Here is a 9,236-nt window from a genome sequence, read left to right as displayed (position 1 = left end):
CACTCAGTACCATTCTGTTAACTGGTTATTGAAATATTCCTTGGAATTGTTTATTTGTTATTCTGTATCTTTGATGGTTAATTCAAGTTTGTTTTTAATGAAACAAATTTTCTTCTTCACTGCTATAGAAGCTGAGGTAATAAATGTCAGTCCGAAAACTGAATTTTGTAAAATAACATAAAATATTTAATGCTCAGAATACTTTTTAAAAGATGTCTGTGCTCAATTTAATGAAATAATTATACAACTACCATGCTAGCCACAAAAGGTTATCAAGAATAGTAGTTTGGAATCCCTATATTCTAACAACTTTTCTTTGTTCTTTTGGTTACTGTAAAACATAATTTTAGGGAAGGAAATTACATAAATACTTTTTTGCATTCTCTAATCTTTTCCATTGTTGCCTCTGAGTCTGATTGAATGAAAATATCTTTTATACTTAACTAAAACGTGGGGGGGGGGCTTTTTTGGCAACCTCTGCTAAATCTAGCTGTTGCTATAACTGCTTCATACACAATTTTCTTCCAGAACAAAGTTTTTAGTAGAAAAGTGTTGCCCAAATGTTTGCCACACAGTCACTATTTTGAGCATTCACAGAACAATAAAAATGCACTAAAACTGAGAAATAAATGTGGAAAAATAACTTGCATATTTAAGTTCCAGTTGGTTGTTACATGTTGTCTAAAAATAATTGAAAATAGTGATTCCACAAACACTGGGTTCAGATGTTGGTACATAATTTATAAAATCCATAAGCAGAGTTTCATAGGAAATAGAACAAATTACAGTGAGGTAGGAAGACTAGATTATTTTTTTCTCTGGAATCCTGCTTTGTAAGCATTGTTTCATTTTTCAAAAATGAAAGCAAACATAATTTTGAAGTTAGATTTGTCATTTCAGTGGGTAAAGGTTTCAGTTGCAAGGATTAGTCTTCACTTGCAAAGGTTCTAGATTTTTTTTTGAAACCTAGTAGTGTGCAGTGATCTCTGCCTTTGCTTCTTGGGGTGATGTTCTACTGGTATTAAGGTTCTTACTATTTAAATGTTGTGAAGAATTGGTATGTGGTTGGAATTATTTTCTAAAAACTCATGGTTTAGGTTCTGATATATTTCTTTCAAAATGCAACTTCAATATCTCTACAATGATGTGGCTGAAGTCATTGGTTTTCCTAAAGGTTGCTGTGAGACTATCATTTCTAAGGAAAACACTAGTGAATTAAATAAAAATGTTATAGTCTTTTCTTATAATTAATGCTGTAATGCTGAATGGTGTATCAATTTTGCCCAGATGGTGCCTATTTAAACACAACTGCAGGGAAGATCACACTTCCAATATGTTTGGCTCGTTAAAGACAATACCTGATTAATCAGTTGTACAACAATTTGTATGCTCTTATTGTACAATCATGTTATGTAATGATACAGCATAATTCTATTTTATAATCTTTTAAAATTATTTCATATACATATCAAATATGAAACTGGTGTTCACAGCACAAAAAAATAGCAAAGTATGGGATTCTGGTACAACAGTTACTAAAACAGCTGATATGGATTTTTAGGGAAAAGTACAAGAAAGATATATATATCTTATAACTTCAGTTTTTTAAAAGGAGAGTAAGTGGTGTTGTGTCTTTTTCTATCTGCTTTAATATTGCATTGATTAAACTCACACAAATGGGGGGGAGTTTACAAATTGTATTTATTAATTTTACAGCTGTTTCTATTAACCGTCACATATACTTCTTGAGATTTATATATCAAACTAAATCTCATATTGTATCTTAGACATGAATTCTAATTTTAATGAGAAAACCCCAAGAACTCTTGTTTAAAGTAAGATGGGAAAACCATAAAATCACAGAGTTGGAAGCAACAATTTAGTCCAGGGGTAGTCAACTTTTTATACCTACCGCCCACTTTTGTATCTCTGTTAGTAGTAAAATTTTCTCTAACCGCCCATCGGTTCCACAGTAATGGTGATTTATAAAGTAGGGGACAAAACCCCTACCGCCCACCATGAAAGCTGGAATGCCCACTAGTGGGCGGTAGGGACCAGGTTGACTACCACTTTTAAGTACTGTATTGAAATCCAAAGCCAAGTTCTGTACCATGTTGTTATCCAGCTGTGTTTCAAAACATTCTGTGAATGGGAGTTAATTGCAGCCTTTGGTAAGTGGTTCATTTTCAAACTGATATAACTGTTAGGAAGAACTAACATTTGAAATCTGACTTCCAGTTCTTGACCTTTTTCTGTATGATACTTTCAGGTACTTGAAAACTGCTATTATGTTTCAACCTACTCATATTTTCTGTGGACTGATAACCAATTTCTTCAGACACTCCTTGTTAGACTTAATTTCTAGGAGACTGAACATGCCTCTTACCTATAGAGGTAGTCCATGACTTAGAACCATTGGTTTAGTGATCTAAGTTACAACGGCACTGAAAAAAGTGAGTTACGACCAGTTTTCACACTTAGGACCATTGCAGCATCCCCATCGTCACGATCAAAATTTGGGAACTTGGCAACTGGCGTGTATTTGCAACAATTGCACTGTCCCTGGGTCATGTGATCCTCATTTGTAACCTTCCCATCCGGATTCCAACAAAGTCAATGAAGGAAGTCTGATTTGCTTAATGACCACATGATTCGCTAACTGGCAAAAAGTCATAAAGTAGGGGAAAACTCAATTATCTTGCTTAGCAAAACAAATTTGGTCATAAGTTGAAGACTACCTGAACTGTTCTTAAAATATGTTTAATGGGTTGAATTGAACTTAATATTTGAAACAGTGTTTAACCAATAGTAAATATATTCTATTTGGAAACAATATTTTTACTGCTACAGATTGTATTATATCAATACATTTTCATTTTTAGCAATGTTACCACACTGCAACTCAAATTCAGTTTATGATTCAGTTTATTATTCCCAATATTCTTTTTACAGGTGCTAAATCACAGATATACCTATCTTGTATTAATGTATATTATTTCTTTTCTCCATGTTCATAATTATTTGGGGGGAGGGGGTTTCCTATATTTTCCATTCATTTGTCTAACCCAGAGGTGTCAAATTCACAGCAGCATCGCATGACATATCATGACTTTTCCCCCCTTCACTAAGCTAAGTGTGGGCGTGGCCAGCATGTGACGCATCTGGCCCGCAGGCCATGAATTTGACAACCCTGCTGGAACCTATCATGATTATAGAAATGGGATCTGAAGCTCAAAACAAAATAAATGGGATGGAATTTTTAAAAGATTTCGGGAACATAGAGGAGACAGACAATTCAGGGAAGAAACAGCCATTACAGAGGGAAGACTCAAGTAACTCTGCTTTAATTACATTAAGCATAAGTTTTTGGGAGAATTTGGTAGGCTTTCAGGATTCTGTTACACTACCCTATCAACAATAAAAAATCTTTCCAGAAATCCAAGTGGTTCTTATTCCTGAATTTGCCAGATTTGGAACTAGACCAATCACACGAGAGAATAAAACACCAAGAAAGAGGAAGCAAGGATTCCTTTTTAACTTTTAAGTATATAAAAACAAAATAATCAGTAATGGAGAAATTAAAAATATATTGATGCTCAAAACAAGGCTTCTTAAAGGAACCTTTAGTAGAAGAATATACAAAAAAAGCTAAGCAACATATACAATGGTGATTGTTCCCATTTTGAATTAGCTTTGACTTAAAAAGGCTGCAAGTTTCATAAAAACACTCAGTGACAGTACTTGTACAGAGACGGTATTCCCCAGAAATAGGAAATTTGAGAGAACCAAACAAACCTGGATTGTTTTTTCAAGTATCCAAAGAACTTCTTACACATTACCTAGTTGTAATCCTGCTACAACAATCCTATAAAATCAACATTGTATTTTGTAGGCTGATGTGGCGAGTGGTTTTAAGGTTGAGAGAGTTGCTTGCATAAGCAGAGATTAATTCACAGAGGGCTGCCCTTTCTCACTGCTGAACTACAACATACTGTATATGCTTAATGTTTTAACCAAAATCTTTTCTTAAATATGAGACCACAGGACTTTTAAATTATCAGAAATTTTTAAAGAACTTTCCCTATAAAGAATATTGCTATAATCAGAAAGGTAAGTCCATTTTGTTTACTATTTAAAAAGAACCTGGTCACTGTTGCTACTTGGGTAAGAATCAGGAGCTGTTGCAGACTTCAGATATTGCTCCTTAGAGAATAGAGTGAATTGCATTTTCTGCTTCTCGTAATTGCTCATCATCTTCATTTATATAATGTTTGATTTATCTTTATTTTAATTATTAATCTTATCCAGCATCTCATACTGTTTAGGGAAAGTATTGCTTCTCTTGAATTTGATGGAAAGTAGAAATGTATCTGCATTTTGTCATTATTGATACCTATACATTAAACCAAGAAATGGTTTGACTTCACACTGTATGCCATAATGTAATTGGTTTGCTTTGGGCTTAGCATAGCTAAGGATTATAAACTCAGTTATTGGGATTTGTGAAAAACTATTTATGACATAATATGGTGTTTGACCCAGTCAGTTGTAGTTTATATGATAGACCAGGGATAAAGCCAGAATCAGATTGAACTACTCTATGATTTAATGCACTACTGTATGAATCAAGTTTTACCATTGGTTGATTAATTAAATTTTAAATGCATTAATTACAGGCAATAATCCAAGTTGGATTCAATTACAGAGTAGAGCTATGGCTGTGTTTTTGTGATGAACTATATATGGTTGATTTAGCCATGTTATATGTTTTTAACCTGATTTTTTGGTTTTGCAGATATAACACAGTATACTTGCACACATTTGCTAAGGAATATGGTGATTTAAGCCCCATGGCACTTACAAAAGAGTCTGTATATCCTCATACTACACTTTCCATGCTGCTTTTTGGTGTGTTAGCACCAGCCTTTATCTCACAGAACATCTGTCCCTAATTTTCAAGAACAGTGGCACCTTCTCTGACTTTTCTCAATGTAACTTAATGGGGAGCATAGTAAAGTCATCTGAAAATGAGTGGCTAATTCAAGATGTAGATTCAATCCTTTTATTATATATCAAGGTCAGTGAATTATTGGTAGTGAAAGACAAACTGAGGAGGGAAAACAAAACAAATTTGGGAAAGATGTGGTTGCTTCAGTACCACTGGGCTTCTGACTGTAAGCAGAAATTTGTCCAGCCCAAAGGAAGATGAGAGGGACATATACTGATCCTATTTCCTGCTTCCCTCTGACTCCTACATTCAATCTGTTGGCAGAAGGCTAGATGGGTAAGCAACATTTGGCTGCTTTGAAACAGAGGCCAAAATTTGAACTCTGGTGAGCAGCAAGGGAAGGACAAGGGAACAACTTGGATGCCTGTTGGTGAGTAGGTCCGGCTGGGGGGTGCAAGTGATCAAGGGGTGAGCCCTCTTTCTGGAGGAGGGGCCTTTGGAGACACACTGGTATGGAGACTGGGGTAGCAGTTTTCTTTGCAGGCCACAGTTAACCTTTGTTCCCCCTGCCCACCCAGCAAAGTGGCAGGCAGTTCCGTAGGTCAGCTGATGGGGGATGAGGAGTGATTCCCAATTCTCTCTGCCAGCTTCCCAAAAAGCCAATGGAAAAGCTGGCAGGAAGTTGCTTCTGCTCCTACTGCTACACCCATTTGGTGACCCAACAGAGAAGTGACGATTGTGTACTACTCTGTTGGAAGAGTGATCTCTGACGTTCCCTGCCAGCTTTTCACAAGCAACACCAATGAGAAAGCCAGTGGAAGTTGCTCCCACACCTACTGCTTTTCTGCTCGCCCATTGGTTCATTCCACTGTTTCCTCTCCCCTCCCCCAGCAAAGTGGCAAGCAGTTCCACAGGTCAGCTGAGGAAGAGGAGTGATTTCTGACCCTTCTTTCCAGCTTTCTACAAGCAAAATCAATTGGGGAATCTGGAAGGAAGTTACTCCCATTCCCATTGCTAAATATTTCCAATATTTAGATACGTCCCTCTATCAAATGTTGCAGATTTTTATTCAACTGATTCAAAATGGCAGCATATTCTGTCACATCTATTACAACCTTATTCGTTTATCTTCAGAAATATGTCCAGTTCAATGAGAATTAGTTCTGGGTAAGTGTGAATTCTATTTTGCTTCTCTAGATATTTCTCTGTTGCCATAATTCCTATTATGAAATGGAGTACAAATAACATCCACTAGTTTTAAAAATAATTTTAATTGCAAAAGAAAAAAGTACAAAGTAAAATAGCTAAGGCAAAGCCATTCCCAACATAAGTCAGTTTTGACAAACTCTAATAAGTTTTATAACTTTTTTCTACCTCTTAGAATATCTATAAATTTTAACATTTAACAAAGCATAGGATACATGAATAAGTATTAATTACAAGGATTTGTTCTTGTTTAATTTTATAATTTCTTCACTAAAATATCTTAATTAAACCTAATATACTTTGATTTTAAATATGCAGAACAAATTATTTTTGGCATTGAACTTAGTCTTTGAAAGCTATGCAATATGCTCTAAAGATATCTTAGAACAGTTTTCATGTTAAAATTGGAGAATTATGTCAAATTATCTCATCCACCTATTATTTTTATTAATAGCTTTGATATTGCTTGGAATAATTAATCTTGGTCTATATCTTTTGCTCAATACTGCCTCTTAGTGGCAATCTCTCCCCTCCCCCCCAAGAAAATATCTAGTTGCTCTATTAAAAAATAAACCAGGAATAAAAACATGATACCTATTATAGTATACTTTTTTCTAATAAAACCAAGCAATCCCATTTCAATTAATGAAAAACATTTTGCTCAATAGGAAAAGCTACTGTACGTATTATTATTAACCAAATACTGCTTGAGCCCTTTATTGAAAGGAAAATCAATATAATGTACCTAACTGGATAATTTTAACCCCTTTCTTATGAGGTAGGTGTTGTTATTTCTGTCCATAGGCAGAAAGATTAACCTACATAAAAGCAAAAAAAAAAAAACCCACTTTTTCATGTTATTGAATATAATATCTTAAGGTAGCCAAGCAAAACAACATTTATGTCAATATGTTTTTGGCTTCAAGTGTAATAATGCTACTACTTACTAACAATGGCCTCTGGTATTTGATAGGGTTTAAGACAACAATATAATGATTTCTCCAGGCAATTATCAGTTATCTCTTTATGTACAAATTTGTGTTTAACATAAAGGGATTTAGGAGTGATAAAGGGGGCCTTTAAAATATAAAGTTTAGACTGAGAGCATCCCTGTAATAGGAACATTATAATAGAAATCATATTGCTAAAATAAGTTTGGGACATCCAAGGGTTTTGAGAAATGTAAGCAAATTGTATTTAAGAAACTGTTTGAATTCTCCCTAAAACAATTTTCTTCAGATAAAGTATATATTTCAAAATAGATTAGATGACTAATTATTAGAACAATTTTCAAAGTAAAAGCTGTAAGAGCTTTGCAGGAGCTTGGTTCACCATGCAAGCCAAAATGAATTCAGTATACAGCAGTGTCATTCCAGTTTGAACCATGCCAGTCATTTTGATTTAAAAAACAGTTGGAATTTGTCAACTCACTTTATCAGTGTTTTGTAAATAATAAATTAAAGTATATCATCCATTTCTGCACCATAAGAAAATGTGTTAAGTCACATTTGTTACATACTTAGTGTTAAACTGTAAAACTATCATAAACACACTGAGAATATACTAGAGAAATGGGCACAGAACTAGTTTTCCTAACAATTGGATTGTGTTAAAGGGAGCATTTATGGAAAACAAAATTCAAATTATAAGTTTGAAAATAAATGCATCCAAATCAAAATAATGTATATTAATATACTATATGTTTAGATGGTGAAACAGTTTTGGTTGGCACGGGAATAAAATAAGCTTTCACATGCTTCAAGCAGAGAGATGCTAATGTTATTGAAAACATTAAGTCCTACGATAGTTCAAGAAAGCAAAACGTATCAGGAAGGTAGGAGAAATCCCTTAAATCATCTGGCAAAGATTGGAAGCAACTCATATGCTGACCCTTGGCTTCTTATCTTGAGGTGCAGAGTACACCCTCCTCCCCACCCCCAAAATAAACAGATTCTCCAGTAGAGTCCTTCACAATGATACATAATGCGCTGTTGCTTTTTTGTTACCATCCCAGTGAAAACACCAAGGGAGCCCTACATTTTAAGCACCGAGAGTTTTTGTTCACTCTTTTTCTATTTCAACAGGGGGTTTTTATGGAAAAAGCAGCAGTAGAAATACATGTAAGAAGTACAAAGGCAAGACATTTCTCTGGATCCCATAAAACTCATTGAAAGGGTTGATTAAAGTCTTTTCACAGGCAACTTTTCTCAAAAGTAGCCTTTGATAAGCCTGATAACTCTTGTATAAACTATAGATTGAGAGATCTACTTATTAGATTATTTCCATCTACTATTATATTATTTACATAATTTACCTTAGATCCATAAAGTGGATTCTGTATACTGTAATTCTCCTATAATCGATTCCCCCACTTTTATTTTTAACATTTATCAGCTCATATTCAAAAGGAGCTAAAAATAAGAGATTTTTCCCCTCTGCTATAGAGAAGACTTTATTTGGTATTGCTTCAGAAATACATCTGAGGAGAATTTACTGTTTTTTTTCCAGCACCTAGCTAGGGTGGATCTTCCATGTTAAATTTATTTGATCACTTTTTCCTCTTTTTTTGTTACACTATTTTTCGTCTTTTGTTATTGTTAGTGTTGAATGTATGCTTTTGTTTTTCTGTTTTGTATTTTACTTTTTATGTTGAAACAATAAATATTTAAAAAAAGAAGTTACATTTTCTAGTTCTAGTTCTAGAATACTTCTGATTATTATTATTTTTATTTTACAAATAACTGAAGTTGGTAAACATATCTAACACACCTTCTTCCTTCAATTTTCCCCACAATAACAACCCTGAGAGATGGATTGGGTTATAAGTGACTGATCCAAAGTCACCCAGTTGCCTTTCAGGGCTAAGGTAGGACTTCATTATAACAAATATGATATTTTTAAAATTGCAGACATTTTATAACAGTTATGTTCAAGGCTGCCTATTAGCAATCTTTGGAGAAAAAACATTTTAAAAGTGCACATAGCACTATTAAAAATATTAGTACTATGATAATCATACCAGGATAAAATTTATTTTTAAAAAAAAGGTGCAATAAGCTCTAGGTGCAATAGACTAATAAGG

This window comes from Notechis scutatus, chromosome 4 (assembly GCF_049901735.1).
Source record: "Notechis scutatus isolate UNSWTSFEM ecotype Mainland chromosome 4, rNotScu1.2, whole genome shotgun sequence".
Classification (NCBI taxonomy): Eukaryota; Metazoa; Chordata; class Lepidosauria; order Squamata; family Elapidae; genus Notechis; species Notechis scutatus.
Note: the sequence above shows the minus strand (reverse complement) of the source record.